Here is a 24,251-nt window from a genome sequence, read left to right as displayed (position 1 = left end):
CCAGGGCTCTTTCCTGTCCTCCCACCCCACATCAGCCAGGGTGGGAGCAGAAAAGAGGAGGCAGGAGAGCACTGGGAGAAAAGACATGTGGATAGTACCCCCACCTGCGCTCTTACCTTGTAGACCTTGCCACAAACCAGTGAACTTGATGAGGCAGGGATATGATTCCCTTTAGCCCGATAAGAAAGCCACAGCCCAGACAAGTGGAAGGATTTGCCTGATTGCACCGTGGGGATAGGCCAGAATTGGAATCAGGCTTTTGGATTCCTGGGCCAGCGCTATATTCTGATCACATTTGCACATTGGACTTCTTTTCCTGCGATCTGCCATCTGCATCACAATGAACTGATCACGACTCAGATGAGCTGGAGCCTGAAGATATGATAGGGAGCCGGACCCTGTTTTATTGCCAGTCCTAGGTCAGAGCACAGCCTCGGAACGCTAAGGCTCTTCTAGGAGCTTTCAGCAGGCACTATCAGTCTGTAATGTCCGTGAGATATCTGTGGACAGGGATTTCCAAGAAATGCTCAAAACATAGGTGGGTGGATGAAATTCAACTTCGACACAATTGTGGTAAAACTCAGTTAAGTATTTAGTGTCTGAGTACTTTTCTGTACACGTGGGTGGGGAAAAGGAAGAGTAATTTCCATTTGCTAAGTACCTAGCAGGTTCTTTATGCCTGTTCCTTAGTCAATTAATTCATATTTCTTTGAGACAGGGTCTTTCTCCATCCCCCAGGCTGGAATGCAGTAGCACAATCATGGCTCACTGCAGTCTGGACTTTCCAGGCTTGGGCAATTCTCCCACTTCAGCCTCCGGAGTAGCCAGGACTACAGGCATGTGCCACCACACCCGGCTAACCATTGTAATTTTTGTAGAGACAAGGTTTCGTCATGTTGCCCAGCCTAATCTCGAACTCCTGAGTTCAAGATCCTTCTGCCTTGTCCTTCCAAAGTGCTGTGATTACAGGCGTGAGCCAATGCACCCAGCCTTGTTCCTTAATTTAATACATCAATAGCTGGAGAAATGAATGTCTGGTTCCAGTTTCTCAGGGAATCCTGGAGCCCAGTGTGGATGAGTCAGTTGCTCAAGATCACACAGTTAATAAACCAGTATCTGGAATCCAAATTAAGTTCCGTGTGTCTCTAAAGCACATGCTCTTTCAATCCACTCATGCTGAGGGATCTAAATAAGCCCTAAAGGCAGTGTGGAAAGTGGTTGCAAAAATATAAATCAAATAAGACGCTTAGGAAGAAGAAAGAATGTTAACTGAAAAAAAACAGCAAACAACAAACACATTCTAAACCCTTTCCCGGTGTTGATGACTTTCTCTGGAAATCATAAAGAAATAGAAACTCTTAAACCAGTCATTGGACTTGTTAATAATGGGCTGGTAGGAGAATGCTAATGAAATGTGATGAGTTTTTTTCTTGTTAAAATCTCATTTCAAATAACTCCGTTCGTCATCCACTTTTTACGAGGCATGAAAACAAATGTTTTCCAAAGCTTCAAACCAAAATCTCTGTGTGGGTTTCTTGTTTTAAGCCAAATATTCTGTGTCTTTACCCAACTGGGAATTCCCTCCCCTACTTTGTTGGTCTAAGTCCTGTGCGTCCTGCTGGTTAACTCCTCCCTCCACCGTCCTCCGACAGACAAAGTCCTGGGTTCAAATCCAGCATCCCGCCGCTTTAAAAAAAATTAAAATTACATTTTTGTTTTAACATAAACCATATTTAAATATATTCTCCCTGTAAAGGGATACATATGTTTATAGAGCCTATTTCCACTTCTCCCTAGGGATTGTTTTTAAAAGTCGTTTGTAAAATTAATTTTGATTTATTAAATTAAAGAAGTCATATATCGTTTTAAAGATCAAATGGTTCTCAAAGGCATATGATGAAAAAGAGTAGCCCCCACCCTGCACCTGCCAAGACCAATCTTTTTCCCCAGGTGAAGCTTTTTCCGCTTTTAGCTGTTACTTCTGGCATTTTCTTACCTCTTTCTAAACAGCCTCTCTGAGCTGATAATCCTTGATTTTTCGTATTAAATATTATTGATGGACTTTCTCTTACAAAGGTGAAGATAACTCTTAAAGCTGCTTGCCCAAATACCCTCTCCCCATTCTCATAAGAGTATTATTTTTTGTTAGATCAATATTCTGTGTTTACTATCATGACCACAGAGTATCCATGTTTATGCCACATAATATGCTTTAATTACCTTTCCTGTCTCATATAACCTTTTTTTCTTGAAGTTAATCATTGCCTTTATGTTTTCTTTAGTTTCTTATGTGCTTGTCATTAATTTCACCTCTTCACCCTCTCAGAAATGGATAACTATTCTGAGCAGATTCACACACGCCAGGTAACATCCCAGTTCCCTTTCTCCTCTCAGAGTCACTCCTCCTGGAAAATGTTACCCTCCTACCACTGGTTGCCCTGGAAGCCATCAAACAGCTGTCAACACTGGGTTTCCCTGCTCCATCATCTGAGAAGTCCCTTTTGCCCCTTTCCTGATTCTGAGCCCTGATTCCCTGAGTTTCAGGCCTTCCTTTTGGCTCATTTCTTTCCTTTTTTCAAGCATCTCCTTCAGTAGAAACCTGAGAAAAGCTGCATGGAAGGTAACAGTTTTCAAAGTGTTGCATGCCTGAGACTGTCTTTACACTTCAGTGACAGTTTGCTGGAGTGCAGCATTGCACCTCCTCCAACCGTGGAGCCATTTCTCTGTGATGTTGTTTCCAGCTATTGATAGTCTGATGTCATTCTGATTCTCATTTTCTTTCTCTGTGGGCTTTTGGGTTGTTTTCCTTATCTTGGTTGCTTGGGAATTTCATCATCACGTGCCTTGATGTGGTTCTTTTTTGTTGTTTGTGCTGGACCCAAGGGAATCCTTTCAATCTGGAAACCTGTGGCCTTTAGTTGCAAGAAAGTATAAGTTAAGCATCCCTAATCTAAAAGTCTGAAATCAGAAATGCTCTAAGATCTGAAATGTCTTGAGTGCCAGCATGATGTCACAAGTGGAAAATTCCACATCTGATCTCATGTGACATGTCACAGTCAAAATGCTGGTGCACAACACATTGTTTATTTAGGGTCCCCAAGGGAAAGAAGAAGGCCTTCTCTGCCCCTTCAGCTGTGATGTATCTTTTCCGTGCACATCCAGATTCCCCCTGACCCCCAAGCCCTCATGCAGGGAATAAAATAGCATTGCACAGGCTGAGGCACCCATGGCAGGCTCCCCACGACGCCCCACATGAAGCCATGATCAACGTGCATTACTCACTTGTTTTTTGTTTTTGTTTTTGTTTGTTTTTCTTATTCTCTACTGTGCGATGTAGAGCTATTGATTAAGGCCAGGTGAGGTTGCTCACACCTGTGATCCCAGCACTTTGGGAGGCCAAGGTAGGCAGATCACCTGAGGTCAGCAGTTTGAGACCAGCCTGGCCAACATGGTGAAACTTCATCTCTACTAAAAAATACAAAAATTAGCCAGGCATGGTGGTGGGCGCCTGTAATCCCAGCTATTCTGGAGGCTGAGGCATCTCTTGAGCCTGGGAGGAGGAGGTTACAGTGAGCAGAGATCGTGCCACTTCAGCCTGCGCAACGAAAGAGAGACCTCCATCTCAAAAAAAAAAAAAAAAAAAAAAGGCTGGGCGCAGTGGCCCGCACCAATAATCCCAGCACTTTGGGAGGTCGAAACAGGCAGATCAGCTGAGGTCAGGAGTTCAAGACCTGCCTGACCAACATGGAGAAACCCTGTCTCTACTAAAAATACAAAATTAGCCGGGCAGGGTGGCGCACACCTGTAATCCCAGCTCCTCAGGAGGCTGAGGCAGGAGAATTGCTTGACCCCGGGAGATGGAGTTTGCAGTGTGCTGCTTTTGTGCTACTGTACTCCAGCCTGGGCAACAAGAGTGGGACTCCATCTAAAAAAATAAATAAATACAAATAAATAAATAAATAAATAAATAACCAAGTTATTGATTAAAAATATTAAAGGCCTGGTGATACTCCCGTGGGCAACAGTGATGAGAAAAAAAGGAAGCATTTCTGTTTATCTAAACATGGACAGCTCAGCTGTTGGAGAAGCCAGACAGTGTGGTAGATGTGAAGCATCTGATATGAGAGCTCGGTGTTGGAATGACCACAGCACATGACCTGAATAAACAGAAGGATGACCTGTCTAAGTCCCATGTCACAAGTCATGAACTAATTAATGAAAACTAGAAAAATGCTGCATAAAGCTAAAAGTGAAGATCTCAGCTGTGTATTGAAAGAGTGACCCCATGGGTGTTGTGTGATGGCACCAGGATCATGAAACAAGCAAGGATCTGTCATGCTGAACCGAAAATTGAAGGGAACTGTGAAAATTCGACAGGCTGGATGCAGAAATTTAAGAAAAGATGACATTAAGCCAAGCTCGGTGGCTCATGCCTGTAATTTAACACTTTGAGAAGCTGAGGAGAAAGTGTGCCTTGAGCTCAGGAGTTTGAGCCAGCCTGGACAACACAGTGAAACCTCATCTAAAGAAAACATTTTTAAAATGAGCCAGGTATGGTGGCATGTGCCTGTAGTCCTAGCTACCTGGCAGGCTGAGGTGGAAGGATGGCTTGAGCTTATGAGGCTGCAGTGAACCATGATCGAGCCAATACAATCCAGCCTGGGTGACAGAGTGAGACCCTGTCTCAAAAACGAAAAGAAAAGAAAATTAAAGAAAAGAGAGCATTGCATTCTTAAAGATTTGTGTAGATAAAACATTTGCTGATCAAGAATCAGTGAGGAAATTTATTAACGAGTTTGCCAAGGTCATCACTGATAAAAATCTGACACCAGAGCAACTTGATGAAACATGACTGTTTTGCTGTGATTGCCCCAGAAAGACACTGGCTGCTGATGAGACAGCCCCTGTGGGAATGAAGGATGCCAAAGCCCCAATGTCTGTGCTGGGATGTGCTAATGCAGCAGGCATGCGTAAGTTTAGCTTGCTGTGATGGGCAAAAACACTTGCACCCTCCCTGTTTTCAAGGAGTGAATTTCTTACCAGTCCAATTATTATGCTAACAAAATACATGCAACACCAATTCTGACTGATTTCATAAACATTTTGCTTTTTAAAAATTCAATTTAATTTAGTTTTAAAAAAAATAGAGGCAGGGTCTCATTATGTTGCTCCAGCTGGTCTTGAACTCCTGGGTTCAAGCAGTCCTCTTGCCTCAGCCTCCCAAAGTATTGAGATTACAGGGGTGAGCCACCGTGCTCGGCCTGTTTCACAAACATTTTTTGTGCCAGTGACTTGTGTTCAGGGAAGCTGAGCTAGATTATGTCCGCAAGATTTTCTTATTCCTTTTTTATTTTATTTTTATTTTTTAGACACAAGGTGTCTCTCTGTCACCTATGCCAAAGTGCAGTGGTGTTCTCCTAGCTCATGGCAGTCCTGAACTCCCAGACTCAAGTGATCCTTCCACCTCAGCCTCTCAGGTAGTTAGGGCTACAGATAATTTTTAAATTTTTTGTAAAGACAAGGTCTTACTATGTTGGCCAGGCTGGTCTCAAACTCCTGGGCTCAATCACTCCTCCTGCCTCAGCCTCCCAAAGTGCTGGAATTATAGGCATGAACCACAAAACCTGGCTAGTTTTTGTTATTTCTTGACAACAGGTCTGCTCATCTTCCAGCTGAAATTCTCACAAAAATATGCTTATGCCATGTACTTTCTCCAAATGTGACTTCATTAATTCAGTCATGTGACCAGGGTATCCTTAGATCAGTGAAGAGTGAATATAAAATCCCTCCCTTGAACAGCATGCTAGCAGCAGTGAACAGTGGTGTGGGTGTGGGAGTTTTTTTTTTTTTTTTTAAGATGGCATCTCGCCCTGTTGCCCAGGCTAGAGTGCAATGGTGTGATCTCGGCTCACTGCAACCTCCGCCTCCCGGGTTTAAGCGATTATCCTACCTCAGCCTCCCACGTAGCTGGGATTACAGGCATGTGCCACTGCGCCTGGCTGATTTTTGTATTTTTAGTAGAAAAGAGGTTTCTCCATGTTGGTCAAGCTGGTCTCAAACTCCCAGCCTCGGGCGATCCACCCACCTCAGCCTCCCAAAATGCTGGGATTACAGGCGTGAGCCACTGCGCCTGGTGGGTGTGGGAGATTTTCAAGGGGAGTTGGGTGCAAAGGATGCTGTAAACACTGTTGCCGTTGCTAAGAACACAGTGACTAAAGACACAGCTGTGTATGCCTGGCACAGCCTCTGGCCTGTGACTGTGTTCAGTGATGATAATAAACAGGCTGGTGACTTTCAAGGATTCTGTATGTCAAGTGAGAAAAAAAAATCCTGTCTGATCTTATCTGTGCAAAATACAGACCTTCAGAGTTTATCAGTCAGCTGGAATAAATGAATACAGAAGTTTTTAACATCGTTAATGGGGCTCCAATTGTTCATTTATTGATGGACAGCAAAATAGCTGAAATGTTTCTGAATCAAGGTGACGGAGATAATAGTGATGATAAAGATGACGTTAGCACTGCTGAAAGAATGCCTACACGCAACGTGGTGAAAACGCGTGATGGACTTATTGAAGAGCTAGAGCGTTGCACATTTGCAGCAGAACAAAAAATCATGTCCCTTAGTAAAATCAAAGACAGACTCTCAGAAAAATAAAAAACAAACAAAAAAAAAACCTTACAAATGAGACAGAAGACTCCACAGGGAACGTTTAAAAAGCCATCCCACAGAATGCCTCCTCATCCCTGGAGGACTCATTATTTTGTTCCTCAAATGCTTCTCATGTTTTTTTTTTCATCCCAAACAAACCAAAGCAAAAAACAGTTACAAGACCAGACACACTGACTGAAGCCTGTAATCCCAGCACTTTGGGACATCAAGGTGGGCACATCGCCTGAGATCAGGTGTTCAAGACCAGCCTGGCCGACATGGTGAAATTCCGTCTCCACTAAAAATACAAAAATTAGCTGGGTATGGTGGTGGGCACCTGTAATCCCAGCTACCAGGGAGACCGAGGCAAGAGAATTGCTTAAACCTGGGAAGTGGAGGTTGCAGTGAGCCGAGATCGTGCCATTGTACTCCAGACTGGACAACAGAGCAAGACTCCATCTCAAACAAAACAAAACAAAACAAAAACAGTTACTAGTAGCCTTTTGATCAGACAAGGCGTTGCTGGTGAAGTTGAACGCCTGCCTTTGCTGGCTGATGCTGGTGAGCGGTGACACAGGAGTTCTCATGATGCTGCTGGGCTGCTGAACACAAGATTTTTCACTGTATTCATGGCACATCCTTTCCCCCCCCCCCCCCCCCCGTTAAAGTACTCATCTGAATAAGTGTAAGAAAATGGTTATTTATTGGCAGAATATAAATTCAGAGTCAGGAATGCTGGTGATGCCAACCAACCACAGAGTGTCCACATTGGTGGCTGAGACAGTTGTGCCCTCCCCCCTTCCCTCCCTCTCTGGCTCCTGTCTTCTCTTTCTTTCTCCTACGTTCCATTCTAGAAGATCTTCTGAATGTTATCATTCATTAATTTCCTTGATGGTTTTATTTCTGCTCTCATATTCATAATATTTAAGAGACTTTTATAGTCTCTGAATGTCCCCTGTATTATAGCATCCTATTCTTTTGTTGTTATTGAGACAAGTCTTGCTCTGTTGCTACACTGGAGTACAGTGGCTCGATCTCTGCTCACTGCAAACTCCAACTCCCTGGTTCAAACAATTCTTCTTCTTCAGCCTCCTGAGTACCTGGGATTACAGGCACAACCACCACACCCAGCTAATTTTTGTATTTTTAATAGAGACAGAGTTTCACTGTGTTGGCCATGATGATCTTGATCTCCTGACCTTGTGATCCACCTACCTCGGCTCCCCAAAGTGCTGGGATTACAGGCGTGAGCCACCACGCCCGGCATCCTGGTCTTATTTCACAAATGCAGTATTTTTCTCTCTGAGACTTAGAATTATAGATTTTTTAAAAAAATAAGTTTATTTTGCTTGCTGCATCTTCTCTTTTCTCTGAGTTCCTTCTCTCTCTCTCCCCCCACCTTTCTTCTTTCATCTTCCTCTTTTATATCAAGAGATGTTTCCCAAATGACTGGTGACCTTTGCCCAAACTCATTCAGTAAGAGTTCTGTGGGCATAATCTGGGTTTGTGGGGCCGTCAGACAATGAAGCAGTGATCCATCATTTCACTGGGGCTGCCCAAATGGTAGGTCTTTCCTCTTAAGCCAGTGGGTTTCCCTAGAGAGAAACCTTTCAGTTTCTTCCCAGCAGAGGGCAGAGGGCAGCGAGGGCAGAGCCTGGCTGCCAGGTTTCTGGGCGCCAAGTTGGGAAAAGTGCCTAGAGGTCTCATCATTGTGAGTGCAGAATTCCTCCACATGTTCTGGGTTTAGCCAGGTTTCAGGATACTTCCTTCAGATGTGTTGGTGTTCCTGAAGCCAAAGACTGTTTGGGGCAATTCCTCCAGAGAGGAAACCAGAGAGGTGGCGCATGAGGATGGGTGGCACTCATCTGGCTGCCTGTGATGAGGACCTTCCCACCAGGCCTGAGTACTCCCCATTCATTTTCTGCCCGTTGGCCTCTCATTCCTGGCTATTATTATTCCTGGCTTATTATTATCCCTATTATTCCTGGCTCTAGGTATAAGTGGCTTACTTGGGCTCACTCCCCTCAAAGGCTGGGATGGAACTATGAGGGAATACATTTACCTTGTTAAAAGACACCCAGCTTGTGGTTAATTGATTATAGCAGCCTCAGGGAAATAATGATGCTTTTGGAAAAAGTTTTCACAAATAAAGGTATGAGCTTAGAATATCTCAGGATTCTCTCACATGTGACCAACCGGATACCTGCTAAAGTATGGCCTGGTTTCTAAAGACCTGGGGCAGAAATCTCAGGCTGATGTTTCTTTCCATCTCAGGCTTGGTTAATTTCTTGCAGGTTTGGTAGTTTTCAGTGCAGGGAGTATGTGAAAACCACCTGGTCTCCAACCCAGAGGCTACTTGGGCTCCATCCCAGGACATTTTAAAAGAGGTTCTGTGTGTGCTTCAGATAACACAGTCCTGGTGAAGAGTCACGTCTCTGAAATCAGCATTGGCCTCCACATCCGGGAGAGGGGAGGGCAGATCTGGACAGAGCCTCCTGGCCTGTTTTTGAACTAGGTAGACCTCTGAGAGTGTCAGGGCGGAGGAGTCCTTCGGGACCCACCCTTGCGATTGAGAAACAGAGGCTAGAAAAAGCAAATGATTTGCTAAAGTCATGTAGCCGGCAAGTGGTGAAGCCGGAATCTGAACCAAGCTAGAAGTTAGGTCTCTTGACTCCAACCTCTGGTTTTCGTTTCCACTGGGCGTGTATCTCTGAGACCAGAACATGTATCACAACGGATCTATTCATGGTCTGGGGCCATGTGGCCAAATTCCACATAGGTTCCCTCCCACAGAGCCCCAAAATAAAGAGTAAGGCAGAATAAAATGAACCAACTTTAATCAAAAGGAAATTCTCTTTGTGCCTCCTCTATGCCTGGACGCACACTGGGTGCTGGGACTAGGGAGTGAGGTGGTCCTTGCTGTCAAGAGTAGAGGGAAGAAAGCTACCTAAGAGCAGCCTGTGCTGAGCCCATGACACGTGCACAGACACAGGCTCAGGGCCACTCAACTAGCAGCGGGGGCCGCCACAGAACAGGTAGGAAAGCCAAGGCTCAGAAGGTAACAGATCCTAGCAAGGGTTGCCCAGTTTTAAAGTAGGGTTGTGGGTCAAGTGCTTGTCCGTATTCATCTGCTAAAATCCACAGCATTCTAACAACCCTAATTCCCAGGTCAAGAGATGCCTAGGGAGCCCACAAACACCCTCAAATTCATGTGCTGAAATCTAACCCCCAATGCGACGCCATTTAGAGGTGGGGCCTTTGGGGGGTGATGAGGGCTGAGCCCTCGTGATGGAATTCATGCCCTTATAAGAAGGGACCAGACAGCCAAGATACCCTCTTTCCACCATGTGAGGATACAAAGGGAATTCAGCATTCTGCAGAGTGACCCCCAGAAGGGGGCCCTCGCCAGACCTTGGTCATGCTGGAGCCTTGATCTTGGACTGGCAGCCTCCAGAACTGTGAGAAACAGACGTCTGTTGTTGACAAGCCACTCAGTGTGGTACTTTGTTATACCAGCTGGAGCAAAGACAAGTGGTAAAGCCAGGTTAGAGCTCAGCTGTCTCCGATTTACAGCTTATTGGGCCAGAGGGAATGCAAACATGTCATTGCAGCCTTCCCCAAGACGTGCTATCTCAGGTGGTCCTTCTTCCCCAGAAGTTCTGCCCATGGCTAACCCCAGGGGCTAGGGTGGAAGGAGTGGAGGGGAAGAAGTACATGCCCCTCTGAAAAGGCATCTCCCTGTGCCTGTGGGCACAGCCTCTGCCTGTGTTGAGTTAGAGGTCTTTGGCATAAGGTGTCACAGAGTTGGGCTGAGTTTATGAACCACCTAGGGATGTCTTGACCTGGGAAATGCTAAGCTTGGGGAAAGCAAGGGGATCAGAGGTGATTAGAGGTCACCTTGGAAGGCCTGACTGTCTTCCATGTCTCTTTCTCAGGCCTACCGAGTTCCCCGAGAAGGTCCCTGAGTGAGCAGGTAGCAGGCAGATGGCCTCCCCACAGAGTCAGCCAGCCCCAGGTGCAGCAGGCCCGGTGCACCTACCCTCAGCTGGTGAGCAGAGGAGCCTGGTGCTGTCAGGAGAGAGGGCTTCTTGGACAGGAGGCAGGCACACCTGGCTTCTGGGCTGCCCTGTGTGCTCCTTCACCTCTCTCAGCCTCAGTTTCCTCATCTCCAACATGGGATGACGCCAATGATAACACAGCAATGCACGCCTTGCCAAGTGGTTTTTAGAAGATTAAAAACTGCAGTGTGGGGTGGGGGGGAATGTTTTGTAAAAACATCAACTCCAAATAAACATCAGATTTCCCTGTCTTCTGCACTCCCATGACCCCTCCAATAGCTCTGAAGTTTACTATGTCACTGCCAATTTTAATGCATGTCTCCATGGTGAGGATGAAAGCTTTCTGCCAGCAGGCACCTGGGCTGCTCTGCCTACTGTCAATTTCTTGCTTTCTACACAGTGCCTAATGCTTAGGTGCCTAATAAATATGGTTAAATGAATATATTCAAATGTTACTGTTAATATGAGATTGCATGAGAGGATTAATAAATCTTTTGTCTTATGAATAGAGCATTCTATGACAGATTTTGTCTTCTAGGATATATATAGGGACTCTTTCACCATCAGTCTCTTTCTCGTTCTTTCTCACTCTCTCAAAACTCCACCTCTGTTCATCTATCTGTGAAGCCAGCACAGCCCCTCCGGCAGCTCCTGTTCCTTCCCACAGGGAATTGTCAGGCTCAGGCCTGGCAGAGGTCAAACTATCTGCACCTGGGACCCTCTTGAGCCCAAAGGCAGGCTCTGGTCTGACCCAGTACTTGTCTCAATGATGGACTGAAGCCATCATCAGCTGAGGCTGGGCGCAGACCTCCTGATCAACATGAAAAAGACGTCAAGAATCTGAAAAAATCTATGTTTTGGCTGGAGCCTTGCCTTAACCCCTCATGAGTGCTCTCTGTTGAAAGGCTTTTTTTTTTTTGTTTTGTTTTGTTTTGCGTGTAGATTATCTGAGAACTGCTTGGCACTTGGGAATTTTCCATTGGCGTGAGCTGAGACTACTGGTGCCAAGAAAGGAGGGAAGAAAAATCAGACAAAATGGGTCCCACTCTCCTGCCAGTCTCAATTTGGGAGACTTTTTCCATCCTTAGGGCCACTTGTGAAAAATCAAGCTCCGAGGCCTTCTAGGGAAAATCTTTGGGCTTTTGATTCTCCAGTGTGGAAATTCTCTGCATTCGAATATTAAGTAGTGACATGGGAAGGGTGTGGGCTGTGAGGTCAAAACAGTTGTTTGCACTTTCTTTTTTTCCTTTATCATGGGGAGGCAGCGTGGCTTCTGCAGTTTGAGAAAGGTTAATCAAACTGTGGCTTCGTTAGTTTGTGCGGGTTGGAGAAATTACGTTGTTTCCCGAGCCTCAGCTTACTGCTGTGTAAAAAGAGCTAATGATACTCGCTTTGATGAGTTATTGGAAAGAGTGACTGTGTGCATTGTGTGGTCTTCTTCTTCCTGGTGTGTGCGTGTGTCTTTTATGAATGAGGGGCTTGGTGCAGATGGTGTTTTCCTACAGGAGTTTCTGAATTCCTCTGCTTAATCACCTCTAAAAGGCCCTTCCAGTATTAATCAAATGAAAAGCTGAACCTTGGAGGGTGGGCTCTGAGCTCGGGGCGCGGGGTGGGTACCTGCCTGCATCACTTCAGATTAGCATTCTTCAAAGGCAGTTGTGTCTGGCAGGGTGGTCTTTCGGGCAGTGGGTACTAAGACGGTGAGCAGAGCAGGTCAGGAGCCAGATGGCATAGCCCGCTGACATAATGTTGTTTCATGTTCCTCTCCATATGTATCTCCCTTCTGAAATCCTTTGGACTTAAGGGAAACAAAATCTTGATAGAATAGAAACGTTTTGTCATGTCTCAACTTTGCTATGGGATTTTAAAGGGAAGAAACTCTGTAAAGAGAGTGAAAATGTGTGGGGGCCTGAGCAGGCTAACAATTTGTCCTCCAAACTTATGTTCCCTCAATGTTGGCTTCATATTCATCTGGGGGTGGGAGTGGCAGGTACAGGGAAGTAGGTCTCCTGCTTCTACGTCTCTTTTGCTGTCGGAACAATTCTGCTCTGACCCAAATTTGCAGACTGTATGGAATAAAATAAAACTACAGTTAACTCAGCCCCCTCCACAAAGATTAAATCAACCATCTGTTGATCTTCAAGCCTGCCTTTGGGGGTCTTATTTTTCATTCCAGAAGGCCCCTCAAAAAAATCTTCCCTGTCATATTGCCCTTGAGAGAATTTTGCTAAATATAATTCCCTCCATCTTACTCTCCCTGGAATGATCTGGCCCTTCTCATAGATGGCTTCAAAGACACGCTTAGCTGTTGGTCCTTTTTCCTCTTTTTCTTTTTATAGTCAGGATCTTGCTCTAATACTGAGGCTGGAGTGCAGTGGGGCAACCATAGCTTAGCTGAGACCACGTATTCACCCCACCATGCCTGACTAATTTTTTTTTTTTATCTTTGTAGAGATGAGGTCTCACTGTTTCCAAGGTGGTCTTGAACTCCTGGGCCAAGTGATGCTCTCACTTCAGCCTTCCAAAGTACTGGGATTACAGGCATGATCCATCATGCCTGGCCTTGTTGATTCTTAATCTGGCTCTGTGAGGCTGTCTAAGGGAGACACCCAGTGTCCCCTAGACCAGAGAGGTGGGTCATGGCAGCAGAAACATCATGGTCCATGAAGTAAAGAAGACTGGGATTGTGAGGTTCCAACACCCTTCCTTGATAGAGAGTCTCTCTCCGTTGCAAACTTGAAAGTTAAAGCTTTGTTTACATAAAGGAAACTGCTGGTTTATTATAGTTTATAAAACAGCATGGGACTGGCATGTAGTAGGCATTACATATGAGGCAACGTGGTACAGTGTTTATAAGAGTGAGTTTTAGACCAAAACTGTCTGGTTTCATATATGATCACTATCAGCCATGTGACTCTGAGAAAATTGTGTAAGCTCCCTATACCCCATTTCCCCATCTGCAAAATAGGAGTCATGATGATACTACTTTACTTGGTTGTTCTGAAGAATAAATGAGATAATACTTTCAAAATGCTATCACTGGGTGTGAAATGCTGTGGTAGGCAGAATAATGGCTCCCAAAGATGTCCACTTCCTGATTCCCTGGACCTGTGAAAACATTAGCTTCATGGCAAAGGGGAATTAGGGCAGCAGATGAAATCGGCCTTGCTTGTCAGCCATCTTGAGATGCAGAGCTCATCTTGGATGATCTTGGTGGCCTGATGTAATCAAGAGGGCCCGTATAGGTGGAGGAGGGAGGCAGAAGAGAGAGAATCAGACTGATGGCAGCCTGAAAAGATTGCGACCCACAATTGGTGGTTTTGAGATGGAAGGAGACGTCATAAACAAAAAATGGAGGCGACTTCTAGAAGCTGGAAAAGGCGAGGAAACAGATTCACCCCTGGAGCCTCCAGAAAGGAACACAGCCCTGCTGGAACCTTGATTTTAGACCCATGCTGAACATTTGGCCTAAAAACTATAAGAACATCCATTGTGCTGTATTATTTTTAATTTTTTCACTGTTCAAGGTTTACTGGGGGACTTAGTTGGTATAACACTTGGATAGTTGATTGCATTGTTTATATGCAGATATTTCTTTTTACATTATATGGCAATGTGTGCTACTGATATATATATAGTCCACAGAGGAATATCTTTTGGAACAATTATGCACAAGACATGCAATATTGGATTTATACACTGGATCCCAGGATGTGACTGACTGGGAAAAAATGTTGGACTAGGCATGTTTGGTGAAGGAGCCAGGAAGTTATATAACACACAGTAAACATCCATCTGGCTCAAGAGGCAACTGCAGCATATGCAGCATTAGCAGTGGTGCCTCTGAGGTGGCAGACTTTCAGGACTACACAAGATTAGTGCCATCCAGCACCGGGATATCGCTGTAGGGTTTCACAAACCATTCCTATTTCTAGCTTGAGGAATTAATTTTTTTCCCAGTCCATCTTAACACTACTGCTTTAATCACAGATCAGATAAAAAGGACACGTGCACAATCTCCAAATAAAATCCTGTTGTAGCCTAGACAGAGAAATGGTATGATGTCAGGAGACTTTAAAATTGCCGCTGTTTTTGGATTCCCCAAAGTGTATCTGTACGCTCCTCCAAATGGGCCTCTTCCTCAGGAGTCAGAGTCACCTTCAAAAGGTCTGAGATTCCATTCTGTCCCAAGATGCAGGGAACACTAAGGAAGACATCATCCTTTATTCCATAGAGACCCTTAATCATGATGGAAATTGGGTGCACTCACCTGAGATTCTCCATTAGACTCTCTGCCAAATCTGCCACAGAGAGTCCAAACGCCCAGGATGTGAAGCCTTTCAGTTGATCACCTCATAAGCACTCTTGACTACCTCCATGTGGACCTCTTTCCACAGTTCCTTATCTGCATCAGTCCCTAAATCTGGACGCAGAGTCCTCAGGGAGACACCAGCAACATTAACTCCACTCCACACACACTAGAGCAGGCATCCCCAAACTACGGCCCACGGGCCGCATGCGGCCCCCTGAGGCCATTTTTCTGGCCTCCCGCCGCACTTCAGGAAGGGGCACCTCTTTCACTGGTGGTCAGTGAGAGGAGCACAGTATGTGGCAGCCCTCCAATGGTCTGAGGGACAATGAACTGGCCCCCTGTGTAAAATGTTTGGGGACTCCTGCACTAGAGTATCAATGTTCCCCAAGGACCCACCCATGACATCTTAATGGGTGAACTCCCAGCCTTTCCTCCATCAGGTAATGGAATCAGGCCGAATCCAGATTGCAGCCACTTCCAAAAACATGGCTTTTTGGAAACCCACTTATCTTCCAAGCCACATAGTCAAGATAGCCACTGGATTTTAAACAATAAGCAACTTGCAGTTTGGGCTGTATTTTATAACATTAGAAATGATTAATTTAAGGATATTCATATTACACTGGACCAAATTAAGACAGCTTTCTCCCTCTTGCTGATGTTCCCCAGCTATGATAATGACCAGTTGGAATTTGCAGTTACATTATAGTCTTTGCCAGAGACAGTCTTTGGTGTTCTAAGGAGAAGGCTGCCATGTTGGAGAGCCATCATCTCTCCCTTCAATTTGTCTTCCACGATATCAATGACAGCAAGTTAATCAGCCAAGTCTTTCATTAAGATATTGATGGCACAGGCCATGTGAACAGCACCAACCCCAAAACTGTAATCATATTCTGGGTGGGGGAGGTGTCTATATTTCCTTTAGAAGATTATAAATCAGCTGATCCTTGAGAATTGCTATATTGGACTTGGAACCAAAAGGAATTGGGAATGCACATTGGGTGGCCATCAGGGGAACACAGCAATGAGATCTGGACTTGGTGGCAGCAATTCCAGCCACTGTGTTGTTTTAAGCCACAAGTTCTTTGTAATATGTTACAGGATCAACAGAAGACTAATCACATATGGTAGACATTGAAGAAATATAAACTTTCAATTTTCCCTTTACAACTGTTCAGATGTTTCTTTTCTCACCCCCTAGAGAGCAGACATTGTAAATTTATTTGCAGTGACCAGAACCCATGCCAGGCATACTGGAGGTGCTCTAGCATAGATGAAAAACCATACTAATGAATGTAGGTGTCTTGGTAAACCAGCATTGGTTGTGTTCCTAAGGTGTAATGATGGGGTAGGCTGAATAAAAGCCCCTACAGATGTTCATGTCCTAATCCCCAGAACCTGGAAGTATGATACCTTATGGACAAAGGGAATTTGTACCTGTGATTAAATTAAGGACTTGAGATAGCATGATGGTTAATTTTATGTGTCAACTGACAGGGTTAAGTGATACTCAGATAGCTGGTAAAACATTTCTGGGTATGTCTGTGAGGGTCTCTCTGGAAGAGATTAGCACTGAATCAATAGACTTGAGTAAAGAAACTGCCTTCACCAATGTGTGTGGGCATCAGACAATCTGTTGAGGGTCCAGGTAGAAAAAAAGTGGAGGAAGAATGAATCTGCTCTCTCTTCCTGAGTGGGAACATCCATCTTCTTCTACCCTTGGACAGTGGAGCTCCCGGTTCTCAGGCCTTCGGATTCCAGGACTGACTGGAAGTTACACCATCAGCTTCCCTGGACAGGGGTGGTCCTGGTGGTGTAAATCCTGGAGCCAATTCCCATATTAAACTTCCTTTTCTATCTCTCTATATATGCTATTGGTTCTGTTTCTCTGGAGAGCTTTGACTAGTACACACAGCATTAGTTTTCTGTTGCTGTGTGACAATCTTAGCACAAATTCAGCAGCTTAAAAGAACACACGTTTACAAACTATCCTGGAATATCTGGGTTGACCTAATGCAATCATAAATGTTTTCATAAAGGGACACAGGAGACTCAGAGTTATAAAAGTGATGTGAGGATGGAAGGAGGGGTTTGAAAAAGCGACACTGCTGGCTTTGAAAATGAAAGAAAGGGCCATGAGCCAGGTAATAAAGATGGAATTTAGAAGCTGCAAAAGATAAGAAAATAATTCTGTTTTAGAGTCCCCTCAGGAATAAGCAGCCCTGCCAATGCCTCAACCTTAGCTCAGTGAGACTGATTTCAGAATTCTGACCTCTAGGGCTGCAAGCAAGAAAATTTGTGTTTTTTTAAGCCACAAAACTTGTGGTACTCTGTGAAAGCATCTGTAGAAAACAAGTTCAGCTGAGTATAGGAGAATGGCTTCCTTCCCACTGGTTGAGTGTACATTGAAAGGTGGTGTATTTTGCCCATTTTCAGAGAGGGAAACTAAGAACATATAAGTTATGTATGACTGTGTAACAATGTTACTATAAGCCTAGCAGCTTAAACCACTTCACATTTATTATCTCATAATTCTGTGGGTCAGGAGTCTGGACACAGAATGGGTGGGCCCTCTGCTCCATGCCCTAACAAAGCTGCAATCAAGATGCTGGCTGGGGCTGTGGTCTCATCTGAGGTTTGACTGGGGAGATGATCTGCTTCTGTGCTCACAGGCTTTGGCAGCTCCTTACTGGCTGCTGGGCTGAGGACCTCACTTTGTTTTTTGGATGGAGGCTGGAGCTGCCCTCAGTTCACTGCCGTGTCGCCCTCTCCATAGGACAGCTTACAACATGGCAGCTTGCTTCTTCACATCCAGCAAGAGAGGTTACAATCTTTTGTAACGTAATAATGTACATCTCGTCACAAATCACAGGCCCCACTGACACTCAAGGGTAGGGGATCACACAAGAGTATAAATGTATTAGTCGTTTTCACACAGCTATAAAGATACTACCTGAGACTGGGTAATTTATAAACAAAAGAGGCTTCACTGACTCACAGTTCGGTGTGGCTGAGGAGGCCTCAGGAAACTTACAATCATGGTGGAAGGGGAAGGGGAAACAAGGACTTTCTTCACATGTAGACAGGAGAGAGTGAGCAAGGGGGGAAATACCACACACTTTTAAACCATCAGATCTTATAAGAACCCACTCACTATCACAAGAACAGGAAAGGGGAAATCCACCCCCATGATCCAATCACCTCCCACCAGGCTCCTCTCCTGACACATGGGGATTACAATACGACATGAGATTTGGGTAGGGACACAGAGCCAAACCATATCAATAAACATCAGCTTAGGGGGCCACCCCAGAGGTCGTCAACCGTAATGACTCAGAGGGTCATTCTGAGTTGGAAGAGTTGAAAACAGGAAATTAGTGGCTCTCAAAGGGAGGCAGTGTGATAAAGGAGTCAAGGATATCTGCTTAAGGAAACTGTGTGTTAGATCAAATTCCAGCTATGGCACTTCTTGACCTTGAGAACATCACTTCTTCTGAGCCTCAGTTTCCTCATCTGTAAAATGGGAATGATAGAACACAGGTCTCATAGGACAGTTCTGAGATTACTAGTTGATCTGAATGTAGTGGACTCTGCTCCTTGGAGGCTCTGGATCAAGGCCACTCATGTTCACTGTGTTCCTTCCAAGTTGGTTTGTTTTGCATGGTAGGGTGTCTGTTCTTGTAGATTCCTGAAGGCAGTTTCATTGGCAGCAGAGGATGCTCTTGTCTCCTAGTATTCATCAATCCAGTTTCCCTTTGATCATGAAATCCACCAGATTGGGTTGGATACATGGCCATCTAGTTGAAACCACTTTTCTTAACATCTTTTGCAGCAAGGGGTGTGACCAAATTTTGATAACAGAATTTTGTATACAAATTTTGGTCAAGGAGGTATGAGCCAAGCACACAAAGGGAGCACTCTTCCTCTTCCCTCTTCCTGTAGGCAGGAATGTGACAAGAGCACGCTTTGACACTGGTCACAATGACGGCAGAGAACGAGGTAGTGTGCCCTGCTTCCCAGCACCTCACCAGCCCTGGCCAGTCTATCCAGACTCTATACAAGTGAAAAATAAAATCTTTCTTTTGAAGTCACTGTACTCAAGTTTGCTTGTTAAAACAGCCTCATCTGCATCTTATTTAATACAGGGCTGTTCACTGGCTTTAGCTTGAAGAACAATCACATGTAGCCAGATGGAATAGTCCTTGCTTTAGAATTTTGTAGCCAGATGGAATAGTCCTTGCTTTAGAATCATGTGTGAATCCTGCCTGAGCCTGGATTCCCCAAAAAGCAGAACCTGAGACACAGGCTTTTGAGGACTGTTAGGCAGTGTGATCCCAGGATCAGGTATGGGACAGCAAGTGAGGCTGGGTGGAGGAGTGCCTTGGCTCCACCTTCTGTGACTGCCTGATCTCCTCCAATGATTCCATGAGAATCATCTCAGAGCAGTCATTCAAGGTAGAGAGAGTGCAGCAATTTTCCACTAACTTGAAACCCCTGTTGGTTAAAGGTTAGCCTATTAATTCCTAGTGTTAATTCCTCACAGTTCTGAATAGTGCATGTGCCTGGCATCCCGAGCCCAGTATTGGGGAAGATGTTGTCCAGTCACTAATGCAGGAAGCTGGGCAGGGCCTGTGAAGACCTGGCCACCACAGCTGGGGCTGGGATCAGAGATAGATGAGACCAAGAGGGTCTAAGGTGGTGCACAGTAGAGGCCACTGGCAGTCCTCAGAGGTGGTGAATCAATGAGCCAAAAGCCCGTTCCTCCACCATGCTCTCTTTCCCCTAGACTCAAGGTGTCAGCACACCTGCATCCCCCCTGAAGGCTCCTTTCTGACCCAGTGAAGATTCTAGGGAAGGATCCTTATTGCCTCCTCCAGCTTTTGGTGTTTCTGGGTGTTCCTTGGCCTGAGGCTGCAGAATTCCAGTCTCTGCCTGCATACTCATATGGTCTCCACTGTCTGCGTCTCTCTCAATGTGGCTTTTTTTTTTTTAAGATGAGTCTGAAAAGATATTCTTGCCTTGGTGAAGATCCTTTGTCCCCAGAGCATGGCACAGGTAAAGGAGGAAATCTCAAATCCCAGGCATGGGTACCCCTCCCATCTGCCCTGTGCCTCCTCAGGATTCTCAGATGCTCTGGCCCCTTTCGGGATCTTGTTTTGCTGACCAAGGGGAGGGGTGGAGAGAATGAGAGAAGGAGGGAAGACAGGAGGATTTATTGGGGGCTTGGGAGATGGGGAATGGTGGGGAGAAAAAAGGAGATAAAAGCAATTGTCATTGGACTTTGGGGACAGGGACAGCAAAGCGCATGTCTTATTCAACTTGTGCAATAAACTCCCGTTTCATTGTTCTGTCAGCATCTCCTTTAGAAGAGGTTGACATTGCTGGCCATTGGATTGGAGCCAAATTTGTGCTTTTCTTGGTGTTGACATGATGCCGAGGAGGTCCTGCAGGAACTGAGACTCAATATGCTGCAAACATCAGGAGGCTCATTCAAGGTGGCCTAACCTGTAAGGGTGGAACCATACTGGCTCAAACACTGGGAGAACTCACAGGTAGAGCAGGCTTCTGGGTTGCTTGGTCCCCATATCATCAGGTGAAAGCTTGGTTTCTCTATGATCTCTTGGTTCTGCAAGTCTCTGGGTATCATTCATTAGGTTTGCTGGCTTCCCTCAGGGAAGTCAGGTGGGCTGCTGGGGGCTCCCAGAGCTACATGCTTTCTTCTTCACTGGAGGAGAGAACAGGATTCTCCTACCTTAGCCATAAAATAGAAGTTCCAAGCTTTATTGTGAATAGACTAACCCAGGTCACCCACCCATTGCCAGTAAGTATGGCTTGGAGGCAGTGGAAATTCTTCAGTTGGCTCAGTCTAATCAGGGCCCACACTCAGACCTGGGTAGAGTGGCGTGAGTCTTCATCAAACCACACAGTTGCCATGCAGTGGGGTTGGAACAGTTGGGCACATATGGCTGCCTGAGCCCATATGGTGCCTTTATGTATATTAGGAAAATGTGCCGCAACTTGTCCTTTACTTTGAGGAGATGTCCCATCATACCCTAGATCATTGAATCTCTCAGAACTTCACCTTTATGGTAGTTCCCATCCTCTGAAGCCCATACAACTTAAGGAGGAGTCAGTGTGGTGGATCAATACGATATTCTGAATTCTGCCTGGATGGCCCAAGGCCCTTCAGCCTTTCTGTTGCAATAGAAAGTAGAACAATGAGACTACTCATGCAACAGGGAAAAGCTGTGACTATGTACTGATGCCCTTCCCTTGTGAATGCATGCTCTTCCTAGTCCCTTTCCTAATGGATAGAAAAAATAATGCACTCTGCACATGAATAGTTACATACTGCATATTAGAAGCTGCATTAAACTTCTCTAGTAAAGATACAAGGTCTGGCACTATGGCTGCAGTTGGGCCATTAATTGTTTAAAATTGTGGTAATCCACTGCTGTGTGCCATGATCCATTCAATTTTTCCAGAGGTCAGGCTGCTGAATTAAATGAGGATATGATGACCATCTGTTTACTCTTTACGTTATTGAGGGTGGTACTAATCTCACTACATATGAAATTGACTTTGAGTTACTGTTTTCACCAAAGGCAGAGTTGTTTCGAAGGCTTTCCCTCCTGTCATAGTTTCCTCCCGGACTTTCTTACTATAATAATTTTTACTCCACAGGTCAAAGAACCAGTATGAGAGTTCTGGCAAATTGTCTATTCTGATTATGCTTTGGGAACTGGAGAAATGACCCAGTGAACAAAACATGATATGAACCTGAGGCCTGAGTCCATTTGTACCTGATTCTCACCTGCTTCTACCCTCATGGGAGAACCGTGATGACCCTTCGTCATTTTTCAGTGTCAACTTGGACCAGGTATCAGACTGCTCTCAAAAGACTTGGGCATTTCTTTTTGTTGGTGTATGATTAGCCAAAATAATGTCCAGAGGCTCTTTTCGGGGAGATTTCAGAGAATTATTTCTGTATACTCTTCAGTGCTACCTGGTATCTCCTTATGGAAATAGGACTCTTTTTCAATGAAGAAATTCTAGAGAATCCATTCTTAAAAGTGGGCAAAGGATTACGACTTCCCATTGGGATGGCTGGAACTGTATTTCTTCTTATTTATTTATTTATTTATTTATTTATTTTTGTTGATACATAGCAGATTTGCATATTTCATGGTACATATGATAATTTAAAACATTTATGTAATTTGTAAAGATCAAATCAATATAATTGGAATATCCATCACCTTAAATATTTATCTTTTCTTTATGCTAGAAACGTTTGAATTTTTCTCTTCTAGCTGTTTTGAAATATGCAATAGATTATTGTTAACTGTGTTCACTCTATTGATCCAACACTGCATCGTATTTCCTCTATCAAACTCTCTATTTGTACCCACTAATAAGCCTCTTTTCATCTTCATTTCCCCACTACCCTTCCCAGCCTCTGACAACCACCAATCTACTCTCTATCTTCCTAAGATAGATCCCATATATGAATGAGAATTATCTTTCTGTGCTTGGCTTATTTCACTTAACATAATAAACTCCAGTTTAATTCATGTTGCTGGAAATGACAGATTGCATTCTGTCTCATGCCGGAATAATGTTCCATCATGTATATGTACCACACTTGCTTTATCCACTCATCTGCTGGTGAACACTTTGTCTGACTCCATATTCAGCTACTGTGAATATGGCTGCAAAAAACATGGGAGTGCAGCTATCTTTTCAATATATTGATTTTCTTTCTTTTGAATATATACCCAGTAGTAGAATTGCTGGGTCATTTGGTAATTCTATTTTTAGTTTTTTGAGGAGCCTCCATACAGTTTCCCATAGTGGCTGTACTAATTTACATTGCCATAATAATATATGAGGATTCCCCTTTCTCTACATCCTCACCAGCATCTGTCTTTGATGACAAATGATAAAAGCCATTTTAAGTAGAGTGAGATGGTATCTCATTGTGGTCTTGACTTGAATTTCTCTGATGATTAAGGATATTTAGTATTTTTTAATATACCTGTTGACCATTTGTGTGTCTTCTTTTGAGAAACATCTATTCAGATCTTTTGCCCATTTAAAATCAGATTATTATTATTATTATTATTATTGTATTGCTTGTGTTCTTTATATATTCTGGTTATTAATCCCTTGTCATATAGATGGTTTGCAAATAGTTTTTCTCATCCAGGAGGTTGTCACTTTACTTTGTTGATTGTTTCCTTCACTGTGCAGAACTTTTTAGCTTGATATAATTCTATTTGTCTATTTATGCTTTGGTTACCTGTTTGTGGTCTTACACAAAAAAATCTTTTCTCAGACCAATGTCCTGGACTATTTTTCCAATGTTTTCTTCTAGTACTTTCATAGTTTCAGGTCTTAGAATAGGCTTTAATAATTTTGACTTGATTATTCTTTTGCATATGGTTATCCAGTTTTCTCAGCACTATTTATTGAAAAAACTACCCTTTCCCCATTGTATGTTCTTGGCACCTTTGTTGAAAATGTGTTAGCTGTAGGTACATGCATTTATATCTGGCTTCTCTAGTCTGTTCCACAAATAGATGTAACTGACATTTGCAGAACATTTCACCCAACTGCTACAAAATACATATTCTTTTTAGTGGCACATGGAACATTCTTCATAATAGATCATATGTGAGGCCACAAAACAAATCAACAATTTTCTAAAAAGTAGAAATCATATCAAGTATTTTATCTGGCCACAATGGAACAAGACTAAATGAGAGGAACCTCAGAAAATACACCAACACATGGAAATTAAGCAACATGCTTCTAAACTACAAGGTGTCAATGAAGAAATTAAGCAGGATGTTAAAAAAACTTCTTGATACAAATGAAAATGGAAATAGAGCATGACAAAATCTATGGGATAGAGTAAAAGCAATACTAAGAGGGAAGTTTGTGGCAATAAATCAGAAAAGTAGAAAGACTTTAAATAAACAACCTAACAGTGCGGCTCAAAAAAACTAGAAATGCAGGAACAAGCCAAACCCAAAATTAGTAGATGGAAAGAAAGAATAAAGCTTAGAGCAGCTACAAATGCAATTGAAACTAAAAAAAAATACACAAGATCAACAAACAAAAAGTTGGGTTTTTTTTTTTTTTTTTTTTTTTTTTTACAAAGAAAATCAACAAACCTTTATACTAAGAGAAAATAAAAAGAAGACCCAACTAAATAAAATCAGAAA

The 24,251-nt window shown here is 43.9% G+C and overlaps 1 pseudogene; it reads right to left on the bottom strand.

Annotated features, from left to right (window-relative positions):
• Positions 1-14,783: 14,783 nt before the first annotated feature.
• On the bottom strand, positions 14,784-16,030 carry LOC101033189 (L-lactate dehydrogenase A chain-like; annotated as a pseudogene).
• Between the last annotated feature and the right edge of the window lie 8,221 nt (positions 16,031-24,251).

Source organism: Saimiri boliviensis, chromosome 3 (genome assembly GCF_048565385.1).
Source record: "Saimiri boliviensis isolate mSaiBol1 chromosome 3, mSaiBol1.pri, whole genome shotgun sequence".
Taxonomy (NCBI): Eukaryota; Metazoa; Chordata; class Mammalia; order Primates; family Cebidae; genus Saimiri; species Saimiri boliviensis.
Note: the sequence above shows the minus strand (reverse complement) of the source record. Positions and strands in the feature narration are given on the sequence as shown.